The sequence below is a fragment of the Neodiprion fabricii genome, chromosome 3 (assembly GCF_021155785.1).
Source record: "Neodiprion fabricii isolate iyNeoFabr1 chromosome 3, iyNeoFabr1.1, whole genome shotgun sequence".
NCBI classification, from domain to species: domain Eukaryota; kingdom Metazoa; phylum Arthropoda; class Insecta; order Hymenoptera; family Diprionidae; genus Neodiprion; species Neodiprion fabricii.
The window spans coordinates 8,228,519-8,241,511 of record NC_060241.1 but is presented as its reverse complement, the minus strand read 5'-3'; the positions used below and the strand labels follow the sequence as shown (position 1 = coordinate 8,241,511).

The following is a 12,993-nucleotide window of genomic DNA, read 5'->3' as shown; positions in this document are numbered from 1 at the left end:
AGTTGGGTTAGGTTAGGGTTGGGCCTGATGATCTCATTCAACTGGGAGGCAATTAGCGCGCAGCAGTTGACGACAGACGAGTGAGACCGACAACCAGCCGGGTCAACGCGCGTCGATGTCTGCCCGAGTGCGTTTCCACTAATTACCAATTACCAACCTCTTGGACGCGCGTGCTTGTAACATTTAAATTCATGCACATAGATGCATACGCGAAACCATACCTAATACTGTCCTGTATACTTAAATGCCTACTTCTTCCGTCGCATAACCGCTGAACGCATGCGCCTCTCGCCCCTCGATGTTACATTAGAGGTATAAGCGTCCGAAGTGAAGTTAGTAACGTTTAACGTAACGGTACAGCGGGAAGAAAAATCATCTCGTGGAATTTCAGAACGAGTTTCTAGGAGTTGGATTTTTTAAATCTCGGTATTTTTTCTTTATCATGGCTAACTAAATTTCGGACAACCCTGAAAGTAAGAAGTAACTATTTTTCTCCAAAACATGCATCGCGTAGTAACGTTACCAACTTCAAACTCATAGAACTATGCATACTGGCGAGGCAGACTTTCCGTCACACACAATACAACTCGCCGAGGCGCATAATAATGAACCCCACAATGCGCAGACCGATGCGCTTTATCGTTATACCACACTTACCGTACTGCGCATGCACATTGTACATACATACACTGGATTCTATAACGTCGTATCATTATCCGACTCGTTCTTCTTGTAGTTCAAATGAGGCGTTCTGTATCAACTCAGTCACTTTTTTTTTCATCATCTCGGATCTGTTCCGTAATTGGTTATATAATAGTACTACTTAAAGGCGCTATCTGTGAATTTTGCCAGATAATTTAGATTACTTGATTCGGAAATGGTTTTTTTCTTTTACTATATCATGCAAGATTGAAGTCAGACAAAAAAACTTTTTAACAAAAAAGTAATGTTTTGCCATGAAGTATCCGATGCAATATATGTTATATTTTTGATGGCATCGAAAATGTTATCTTGAGCGAAAAAAATTTATATTTTTGTTTTTTCCTCTTGATGCGACAATTTTGATTTTGCCGTGAATTTTACAGGGTATTTGGCAGTGTATCGGGAACGTATAAAAAAATTGACATCGTCGAACTCTCTATTCTTGTCGGGTAGAAAAAATATTTTACCGAAACAAGTGAAATTAAGAGTGAACCATCGCGATGTCTTTCATTTTTCCGACGCTACCGCACGTGCACACGTACAAGTGAATTTTGCATGACGAATTATCAAAGACGATAGCACACTTTTCAAATGTTTTGTGACGAGATGATTTTTTATTCAAAATTGTGGGTGAAATAACAGTGGGAGGTTACAGTTTTATCGAAAGTAACGAAAAAAATTATTATAAAGTATTCCGTTGACACCTGACACACGTATTCACACACTCGCAACGTCAATATGGCTACCGCTGACACGACTGCGACAGCATTTTGGTTGTTTAACGATTCGCGGCACTTAGATATCACTAAAATTTATTTCACCCACAAGAAAACAGCAGCCCGAATAGGTTAGTTGCAACTTCGTTGTTGGTTAAGCTTTATTTACTAATATTTTACGACGTGAAAATTCAATCATACAAGATGGCGCCACCATTAACTTTTCGGCTCGGCGCTGAATCGGCAAAGCCATGCCACGGCCGAGCACAAATTTGTGAAACTATTTATATTTATTGTAATTTGCCAGATCGTCGTATTGGCCATACATATGAAATGCATATCAATTTTGAATAACTCGTGAGGATAACGACATTTGCGTGTATAACCTAAAACTTATCATGATCATTATTCACCTCTGACGAAAATGTCTCTACCGACGTATAATTGAAAAGCGATAATGAGATCCATTGACAAATTATTCTGAATTACATTATTCGTTATTCTGCTTTCGACTTTAGATAGAATTTTATTTTCAGACTTGCCGTCAAATGTTCGGGGTACATATTTTAGCTCTAATATTGCGAAAACAAAGTTTGAATCGTGAAATATGTTACCTAGTAGAAGAAAATCTGGTTACGATTACTGCGGTTACAGTTTATAAATCTAATCAGAAAATTTAAATTTATAAACATAAATAATCAAATCAACATTTATGGAGTGGTATTCCGAAAGTAGCCAGAAAAAATTGTGCCGGTTGTAATTGAGCTAGGATCGTATGACAGGATCTTTAAAGCGATTACACAACTTAGTTGACATGCCGAGAGTTTACTGTACAATGTCACCAGTAACACTGCCGAAAGCTGTAATGTTATCGTTGGAAAGTTCAAAGGAGGAAAGCGCATTCATTGCCAAAGTGGACATTTTTACAACGCTCAATGTGCTGGGTCTGTTTTGTACGATTCAACACACCAGAGGCGTACTAAAAGTCGAGTGCTGCGATGGAGAAGAATCGAACTACCGAATTTCAACTACAAGCAATTTTTTTAATCATCCCAATTATGATATGAATCAAAGTAACGCAATAGAACTAAAAAAGCTTAGATGACAGTTTATCTGCATACATTATATGTTTTGACTAAAAAATGTTATGCGCTACGCAATATTACACCATAGCGCATAACAGTCGTGCTTCCTCGGAAGCGTAATAAAGATTTGTTTTTATTTTCCTAGATGAGGTACCTTGATCTTCAAAAAACTGCTGTGCCAAGTATGCATATACTGAACATGATTGCGATCTTCAGCATATTCGGTTAATGGCTTGAACACTGCCTGGAATTTCGAAAGGCACAAAATGAATCCAGCAATGGTTCCAAGAAAGCACTGAGTTGCAAATGTACAAAATTGTACGACGCGAATGCTGCATGCCAACATTAAATAGTTTGTGGAAAAACATAATTTTTTTGTGTTGAAAATTTTTTAACAGCCTTTAAACTTTCATGATACACGGGCTTGAAGAAAAAAACATTTCCGAAATGAATGTACAGAAAAATTTGAAAAAGTTCACAGAGAGTACCTTTAAGAAGTACTACTATATAACCAATTATGGAGCATATCCGCAAAGATGAAAAAAAAGTGGCTGAATTTGTGGAGAACGCATCAAATATGTCGTGAATTTACGGGGAAACGATACGATATGCAGCGCATTCCAGTTCTCAAGATCCAGGTGAAGGAAAGAGACATTTTTGAAATTGAAAAAACTGTGAAAAGTTTATCCCCTTCAAATGAAATCTCCTCACATTACGCGTCTCATTACGAACTGACGCCGGTTGGCGTCGGTCATAAAAGGTCGATTATTTAGAGAGGACGTCTGATGCAAATATGAGTCAAAGTCGTCCATCGGACCTTAGCCTAACCATTTTGCATTCAGGTTACAACACACCTGAGAAAATCTAAGAAGCACGGAATTGAATTTTGTCATGTTCATGTAACAATGAATTTTTAACCAAAGTTTATTTTACAAACTCTGCATTGCATGAAATTAAGTAAGCCGTAAAAAAATGGGTGCGTGTACTTATGTACGCGCGTGAGAAGTTATACTTCTTTGGCATCATTAAAAAACAATAAAACAAATAACGGATGTCTTACATTATATTTAAATAATCTATTAAATTTTTGTCACGAACTTTTTATTAAATGTTCTATTAAATTTATTTCTTTATTTTGTAAATATCAAAAAAACCAATAATAAATATTCAACATTGATAATTTAATAATATTTAGTATTTTTTATATTAAATAATGATATTTTAATTTATATCAATAAATAATACATACGGATACTAACCTCAATTATATTGGAGCACTTGAAAAAGTATTTTAGCACAATTTTTTCACTAATATTCACAAATTCTTCGAGACTTAATGAATTCGGTTGAGTGGGCAACTTCATCCTGTTAATTTTGTGTAACAGTGATGCGCGCGCATCTTGTTTCGAGACTTAATGAATTCGGTTGAGTGGGCAACTTCATCCTGTTAATTTTGTGTTACAATTTTGTGTTACAGTGATGCGCGCGCATCTTGAAATTTCACTCTCATCAGTTTTTCATAACGCGCCTAAAGAAGTATAACTTCAATAAACTCATATTTTTTAAATTCGACTCCTTCAAAGTTAATCAAAAGTTAGAAAACAGCAATCGGTTTTTCAAATGTTTCGTTAAAGTTTTTGTTACTAATTTCAATCCTGTGGAAAAGTTCGCTCGCCATGTCAGAATGCATTTCAAAACGATAAAAGTTTCAAACGTAAAACAAGTTACCGAATAAATTGAATTTTAGAAAAAACAAAATTAATCTCTATAACAGGTAAACAAATCAATGACCGCAAATTGATGAAGAAATCTCGGGTATAATATAATTTAGTTACTTTCATCAATGCCTTTTCAAAATTCAAAATCGCATAATTTGTCAAATTTTCATGGATAAAGTCTGATTATGTGAATATTAAAAACAAATGAATTGTTCATCAAAGTAATTCATCATTTTAGAATGAATAAATTCTCAGTTGCTAAAATTTCCGTAAAGACGAAATTATGCAGGTGTAGCGTTCTGCATTACCGCGTGAGTAAATACCTCGAGTCATCGTAGCCGCAGTGATCACCGACAGAAGGCGAAGCCTACGATTTGTTCTCGCATTTAAAAACGGCCAGCACTGAAACATAACTGGGCAAAGTACTGACACATATCGTGCCTTAAACTAATGAGTAAGGAAAATATAGAGCTTTGGTAACGCTTAGCCATGCTATAATCAGCGACCATATTTTTGAAGGGGTACAGGTCGTCCCAGGCTGCTTGGACTACTTTTCCGAGCGGCTAGGTGAAGCGATCTGCCCGGCTAACGTTTCAGCAACTTCATAATCGACCGAAACCGCGTTCACAGCGGGATCTCACACTATGACGCTAGATCCAAGTGTGACCGACCCGTGACGTCACGGCCCAAGCCATGATTGACAAACTCGGGTGAACGCGTAATCCAACAACCTCTCTAGTAGAGTCTCATGTTCATCGAGTTAAACCGTCGCGGAACAGGAAAACATGAGGAACACGGATATGTATACGCAACTTAGGTAAGAGGTGGTAGCGGAGATACAGTCTTGACCAAAAGTATTCCGATTAGACTGCTATACATCTATGAAAACGAGAATGACCTTCATTGAACAGAATTTGTTACTAATTTGAAAAATAAACAAAAGCAAGCACCCACACTTTGACCACATATTGACAATCTTGACAGATAATACTTTTTTAATCTGTGAGAATTATAACGATGAATTTTGAACATATTACTGTACCACAGAGAATTATGATCGTTTAAAATAGACTCTTATATTTAGCTGCAGCTGTTGTGAACATAGAAAATGGTGTCAAAAACACGTCTGGGTTTTTGAAAATAAAACTTTAACGTAGGTCATTTGATATAATGTTACATCTATTACTCACGAGTTTGTCAAAATTGTGGTTTAAAAATATATTTCAAATAAAAATATATTTCCTTAAAAATATGCTATGATACATGCAAATCAAACGAATAATTTGTTTTCTTGCATCATTGCATAAAATAGAAGTAAGATATAGTAATACAGAACTGTAATCTCTCCCGAATATTTGATCCATAGTCGGATTTTTTTTCTTCAAATTTGACGGATCTTGCTGAGTATTTTTTTTTTTTTTGCTGTTCTAAATTTATTACTCATACAAGTAAATGGACGTCGTTTTTTCTCAAATTCAGATTACTCTACAACGGACATTACTCCTCTAAATTTACCATATTTAATGTTTCATCAGTTTTTATTCCAAAGAATATATAACATCATTTAATACATAATAACATAAGCAAAAAATTTTCAATTGAAATTCATAGCGAATGATTTGGTTCAATAATCGTCAATACAGGATCGAACTTTTTCGGGAAAAGTTGGTAATGTTTTTCATTACATCTACTGCAAATAAAAAATTCTATTTTCTTTTTTTTTTATTTTATTTTTATTTAACAAGAATTCTGAAAATTCCATTCGGTTATATTGCTATTTTTATTGTTCTACGAAGATTGTTTTTCACTACCCTTTTTACATTCTTTGAAAAAATTATTTTACGAGTTAGCAAATTCATTGTATGGAAAGAGGTCGGAAAATTCGATTTAAAATTGACCAATTGTTTTGAGAATATAGATAATTCAAACCAAAACAAAGAGAAACCGTTGATATTTTATATTTTTCGACACGCACATTATGCTCGTCTCATTCACCTTCGCATTGTTTTTCTCTTCCCTTTTTCGGCTTTCTCGCTTTCCGGTTTTAATTTGTGAGCAATGGCGTGCGCGTTATGCACGAACCGCAGCTCTCTGCTCACGTATACGGATATGAATTTACACACGTATATTCACTACCGGGTTTTTCTTCCTTTTTTCTTCCTTGCCTTCCTTTCTTATTTTCTTTTTTACAATGGTTTTTTTTTCACGAATTCACCGAGGCGTTGCACTACTTTGCGTCGAGCATGCAACGCCACGGGAAATAAGGATAAAGAACGAACGGCACTTCGGGAAGGACTGATATACGTTATATATATACGTATGTACTTACGTACTGGGCATTCCCTGCCAACTCGACGAACCTCTGACCCGGATTATCTCGGCCTTGATTCGTACAATTATTTACTTTACTTCACGTTAACAACTCATGCAGATTATAAAATTAATGTGACTGATATTCGTGTCTTGCAAATGATTTTTTTACAGTATAATTATACTACTTTTTTTTAGCTTGGCACGAAAAATACAGTCGTTCGTATAATGAATATTTTTGTTTAAAGAAAGAACTTTATGGTCATGCATATGGCGTAGAAAAATGAACTTCCCAGATTCTTTTAAATCCATATCTTTTGAAAATTTACTCTTTGCAATATATGTACGGAAGTTGAAAAAATTGTACAACTAATCGTTACTAGAGTATATGTATAGATATATAGGTAAATGCGTCAAAGAGAACGGAAGTAGAATTTTGACAGTAGAACTTCTGTATTCACTTTTTTCTACTCTGCCCCCCCCCCCTTTTTTTTTTTGTCGTCCGCCATCTCAAACACATTGTCAGTTTCGACAATCTTAATCAGGTCTTCAGAGGAGTTCAATATTCTCAACTTTTCAATAATTTTTCACCTTATTCAAACTAACGTGAACGGAAATGCATTCAGTCTGATAAATCCAAATTACAGACAGGAAAATACTTGACAGTATTGTTAATAGTTTGATTGATTTTGCGTCGATGGAAATTTTTTTGCAACGGCAAACTTAGTGAAACTTCAAATGGAAGGCATGTGTAACTAAAAAATTCAACCACGTTTGCAGGAATATTTTTCAACTGGCACTGCAGTGTTTTGTGCGAGTCCTGCTCTTAATGCAGCGCCGTTCCGTAACGCTGACTGCATAAGGGCAACGGGATCTGTATAGAGGTGCCCCTATACATCATCGCGTGTGTAATGTATAACTGAGAATTAAGTACATATGTACGATTTATGTACGGGCGTGTGCATACGCGGTGCAGATTAGGTAGGGTTCCAATGGTACGTGATTTTGGAATCAGGGCAAACCCTCGAAAGCAGCGGTGCACGCAATGCATGCGGTGCGTATTATTATATCTACCGTCCATTTATCGCAGGGCGAGAGCCGAGCGACGATTATGCCCGATAATCGTCCGACGCACACAGTCCCTGTCCCATTAGGTTGAAATAGGGCCACCCCATTCCTGGGTTTCTACATTACGTGGCTTTCCAGCTGCGGCGACGACTGACGGAACACTTTTTTCAAATCCATTTACTCGCCTATTTTACTCTGTGTATGGGAACAGCATTTATCATTACTAAACTGAAGTAGATCATATCGGCTGCTCGATCAGAACAACGTTGAATCTCGCAAGGGGACCCTCAAACATGGTACAAATGGATTTTGATGGGACTCAGGTATGTTGTAGAGGAAAATGGCACGAATTCTACGAATTCGCTACTGCGATTTCGTACAATCCGTGCCGTTTCTTTCGTTCCTTCGTGAAATGAAAATATATTGGAGTGTTTTTGTTCAGAATTGGGTAAAAAAAATGGGGGCGTTAAGGTGATATCAACGTCGCGTTGTACATCTCCAGAACGCGGCGAGCCGAATTTTTTTTAATTTTGACAAAATTTTTACAGATCGGTTATCACTCATAGAAATTAGGAAAATTTTCACCGTTGCACTAAACGAATGGAACTATCCGGTACGATGCCACTCGGTGCTGACGAAGCATACATTTTGAGCCCAGTCCTATAAGATTTGATAGTAAAATGATAAAATGGCAGCTGATCTGGTTTTCGATCACGAAGAACACCGACGTCTTATTTTGGCGACATTTTGTGGTACGGCGTGGCGGCGCTGGTGATATCTTTTGGTACTATCTGGTATTGCTCGTGCTGCCACGAGCAAACTACGCGACAACTATGTGAACTGAATCCGCGAATTTCCGACGATGATTGTTCCTGCGTCGTTTCTGTAGTTCTTGTAGTAAATTGCCTGTATTTTTTTCGGAGCTTGTTTGTCTCGCGTTGCTCTTATTTATTCTATGAGAATGAGAAAAAAAAATAATACGAAGAATTACTCGCTCATCGCTGACGACATAACCTCGCCGCAGTGACACACAACCTAAAATATAAATATACGCAGGATCGACGAATTCGTCATTGGGATCGAAATTAAGACAAGCTTGTTATGTCTACTCATTCATTCGTTACTTTGGACTTAATGATCTTATAACTATTTAGTTACAGGAAACAATAATGCGCCACGCGATACAATATTTCCCGCGCTTTCGACGAGAAATTTATATGTGAATAAAAAATTTTTAAAATTTTCGAACTTGATCGATATTTTGGACTGTTATTTAGAAAAAATACGCAGGGAATCACTAACATAAATTACTTCGTATAAATTCGAGACATGAAAACTTGTACATAATTTTGTACCTTTAGAAATACTTTTTCTTCTAAAAAAACATCTAATTGCACTTCCTGAAAGCCATTCGTGAATTTTTTTTCACTGACATTCTGTGAAATAATTTACTCACAATTGAAAATAACGTCAATCACACGTCTTTCACACGTCTATCCCATTAACGTTTATGGGTTTTGCTTGTCCGGATTTTAAAAAAAGTAACACGAGATGGCGCATACTTCTAAGTAAGGTGATATTTACGCAATTACCTCAGCCAAAGACAATTTACCAGCTTATGACAATGCATGAGCAGCCGCATCCGTTTCACGGATGCGTGACGGACGGTTTGCGATAGCTTTGATCGATGCCTCCCTCTCCCCACCGACGGAAGTCGAAACCCCTATCTGGGCCGCGAGAGATAATAAAGGCGCCCCAAACGGGCTGCGATTCGTGTCAAACTATCGAGCAGAATGAACGAACGATTCAATCGTGACCACCTGCTATCACGCAAAGTGTTTCAATTAGCGAGCTGTCCCCGGGCAACGGTGAGTAGAAATTGCGAGGAAATTGGTTCAAAAACTATGTTACGTGCGACGGTTCGATTTTGGAAAATATGCCGGCGAAACTCGAAGCTTTTTTCGTTGACACCAAATTCCAACCGTCGATTAAATTTCATCGACACGTGAGTATATTTAATAATGATAATGATAATGACGATAATGATAAAAATTTAACCAGATACAATGTCGAAATCGATTCTGAAACCAGGATTTTCCACTCATCGTTGAACCTTTTGTAATTGAAAATTTTTGCCCACACTTTTAATTGCAAAATAGATCGGTTAATTAACTTGGTATGATTAATCATCAGACTGCAAGTTGGATTGCGAACACATTTGTTCATCTGTAGCACCAAAATGGCTGTGAAATTATTTCAAATTTTTATTAAAACACAGAAAAAATAAGGCGTAAAGCGTTTTTGGAAACTGCCAATGACTTATAATTCGAACCAATAACCGGGAACTTTTGCAATTTTATTGATGTTATGTTGAAATTTGATGTCAATCTAAGAAGTTTGGAGTTTCAGTTGCAACAACCATGCTGTTGTTTCGCATTAACTCCTTTTTCCGCGTACTGCTATAATACGTTTCGACACCAAACTCGAGGAACGAATCGAAATTCAGATTGGTCAAAAAAATCCGTATGGTTTCAATTTTCAAAGAATTAAGATTCTGAAGAATTCTGTCCGGTTATTACAGATTTAGCCATGAAGGCAGTAGAATAAATCGGTGCGAAAACTTTACAAAACCAGAACCATTTTCAACCGTAAATGAAATTGTTTATTACTCTTTTTCTTTGAATCATGACTTATTAGTGAATTTCATAGTTCGAAGGCTTGCGCCGTTTATGGTCCTTTTCGTTTGACGAAAGTCCAACAGAAAAAAAATCGGTACTCACCAACAATGATTTCGGACCGTGGAAACTAATTTTTTCCCCTTTTTATTCTTGACCGGTTATTCGAATAATTTTAATCCATAAATGTTAATATAATTTAGCCGTGCATAAACAACATTTTTTTCTTCGATTTGTGCAAAACAGAAAATAATTCATTTCATTTCTCAAAATATGTACCGTGTCGAATGAACCGTCGTCATGAATTTCAAAATCGAAATAGTTCGCAGATTGACAATTTTAATTAAAAAAATAATAAAAATTTGTTCACTTCTGAGCAAATTTGAACAAGCGATCAATTTGTGACTAGCAAAGAAGTGTTTTCTTATTTTCTGGTCTGAGTTGACAAAAAAAAAAAAAAACGCCCCGTCGATTGAGACAAAAATCATTCCAATCCATTTATTCGTTCTCAAGATATTACCGAATGACAGTTGAACAAAATACGCCCAACAACATTAGAATCGGATAAAAAACACCAAGGCTTAATCATTCTTAACATTCCAATCGCAAAATCTTTTCTCTAAACTGTTCATATCTAAGCTCTAATACGTTCAGGTTCATAACTTTTACATGTTCGGAGATTATTGGCACAAATAACATTGCTGGAAATTTTTCAAACGGTTTAAATATCGAGTGGGTGTATTTTACACACGTATGCTGCATTTAAATTTCTACTCAAGTCCATAACTTACAGTTAATGTATAATGAAACGAATGGAGAGAATTTTTTATTAAAGTTATTATCCATCCAGCGTGAAAATATTTCGTTATAATATGCACACTCCGCTAACGCGAATTGATGTTAACGTAGATTGAAGCTTGGAATCCGGTTCTTATGGGGTCAGTTGAGAAAAGATGCCGCGTTCGATATATTCGATCGGCTTCGTTTGATTAGTGATATCTTGGTAATTTTTTATGCTTAGATTCTTGTATTAAAACCATGACAGACGGATAACATCACGCTCATCATCTCTCCAGTCGTTCCCGAACGATTATTCCCGAATCCCAGATACTATCTGTAAGGCGAGTAACTTTCTCCGCGAGAGAGAGAGACGGAGCTAAAGATCATCAACACCATCTATTGGTTAGAGACAACTTCTTTTTCGACTTGTATATAAATATACAGATACATATGCATGTTTAATCGTTTTTCTCAAACACTTTCCAAGCTTCAAATTACCATGCAGAGAATCAACTTCCGGAATGGTTGAAGTAGTTGTGAATTAACTTACATGTATTTATGACGTAGAATTATGAGCGAAAATTAATAAAAATTTACCACGCGTGGTCGTAAGTCAAATACAAAAATGCTTCAGCATACGGCGAAAGTTATTAGAATTCAATTTTCAATCAAAATCCCAATGACAGGAAACTTTTGAAAATTACGGAAAAATCATCAGAAGCCAGCAGAAATAATTGTAATTATTTTGTAAATGATTTCGAAATAACCGAGCAAGAATTTCTCATCGTAAGATTGAAAGATTGAAAAAGAGACCAGGCTACGTTATACCATCAGATAAATCGTGCCGCTAATTCGGACATTGACAAGCGCGAAAATGAAATCAGACGCCGCTGGAGGCAATCCTCGAAAAGTTACGCGCAATTATTCGTTTCACTAGTATTCGATAAGTTATCCAACAGTCAGCCTTAAGGCTAATGTGTTTTCAAACAACCACGTGATGCCTTAAAAGTGTGATTATTTCCGGTCATTTTGCCGCGCTGACATTTAGCTTGTGGTTGCTATGAGCCAAATGTGAAATGTTCTCTGGCAAAAGCAACTGGCAGTCGGCTAAGAAAAAGTAACACCAAAAGATAAAAAGATGATAAGGAAAAAATTTAAAAAAAAAATTAATTCATTGGCAAAAACTGCCGAGCCCGTCGCATCTACATCAACAAATAACATCACGATTAACGTTGATATCATGAAACCTGCTCTGGATTTAAGCCCGGAACAAGGACACATTTGTGCTTTTCTTGCGAATGAAAAGAGATGCAGTGATATCAGCATCGATACGAAATACTTGTTTTCTCAAAGACAAAAGAAAGAACATATCACTACTGCTACTTAAGGTAGTACCGTGATAGCAGCAGTCCTCAACTTCCAGAGAAATATCCCCTGTATAAAACATTATAACTAAAGTAAAAAGTAGTCGAGATACGGTACACCTTTGCGCCTCCTCTCACATGCGCAGAACTATAAAAATTTTCCCATTGCGTCTTTTGTCTGACTTGGCAACGTTGCTTTCTGACTCAGTATCTCTTGCCCCTCGAGCATGTGTTGTAGAGAAATGTATTGTTACGAAATCAATTTGAGGTTAGTAATAATTGGAGACTGAAAATAATACACAATGACTTCGCGATTAAAAAACGGCAAAGTTCTGACATTTATTTCAATTCGTTGGGCCTTTATGGCATTTTAAACTTCCCGCGTAGGGCAACGTTGCCAAGTCACTGTTTCTCACGGGTCAGGTTATGAGAGAAAGTTTGAAAATCATTAAGAGCATCAAACTTTAAGAATTATTTACAAAAAAATGAATACCGCTTGTTTATATTTTTTTTGAAAAAAATTACTTGTTATATCCTCAATTAATAATTCTCAGTTTTGAAAAAAAATTCTAAGA

At 36.3% G+C, this 12,993-nt stretch overlaps 1 protein-coding gene, 1 long non-coding RNA gene and 1 other non-coding gene across 4 annotated transcripts in view; 2 read left to right on the top strand and 1 right to left on the bottom strand.

The window, feature by feature from the left end:
* Positions 1 to 12,993, bottom strand: part of LOC124179077 (ras GTPase-activating protein raskol) — a 224,979-nt gene that overhangs the window by 192,543 nt on the left and 19,443 nt on the right. The window lies entirely within an intron of this gene.
* On the top strand, positions 340 to 4,805 carry LOC124179080. Of its 2 annotated transcripts, none has more exons than XR_006869943.1 (2): positions 340 to 473; positions 4,511 to 4,805. It is a non-coding gene; the product is annotated as an uncharacterized LOC124179080 (long non-coding RNA). The 2 variants fall into 2 exon arrangements; XR_006869944.1 differs by lacking the exon at positions 340 to 473 and adding an exon at positions 3,010 to 3,141.
* Positions 4,659 to 4,805, top strand: LOC124179265. The gene has a single exon (XR_006869999.1). It is a non-coding gene; the product is annotated as a U12 minor spliceosomal RNA (small nuclear RNA).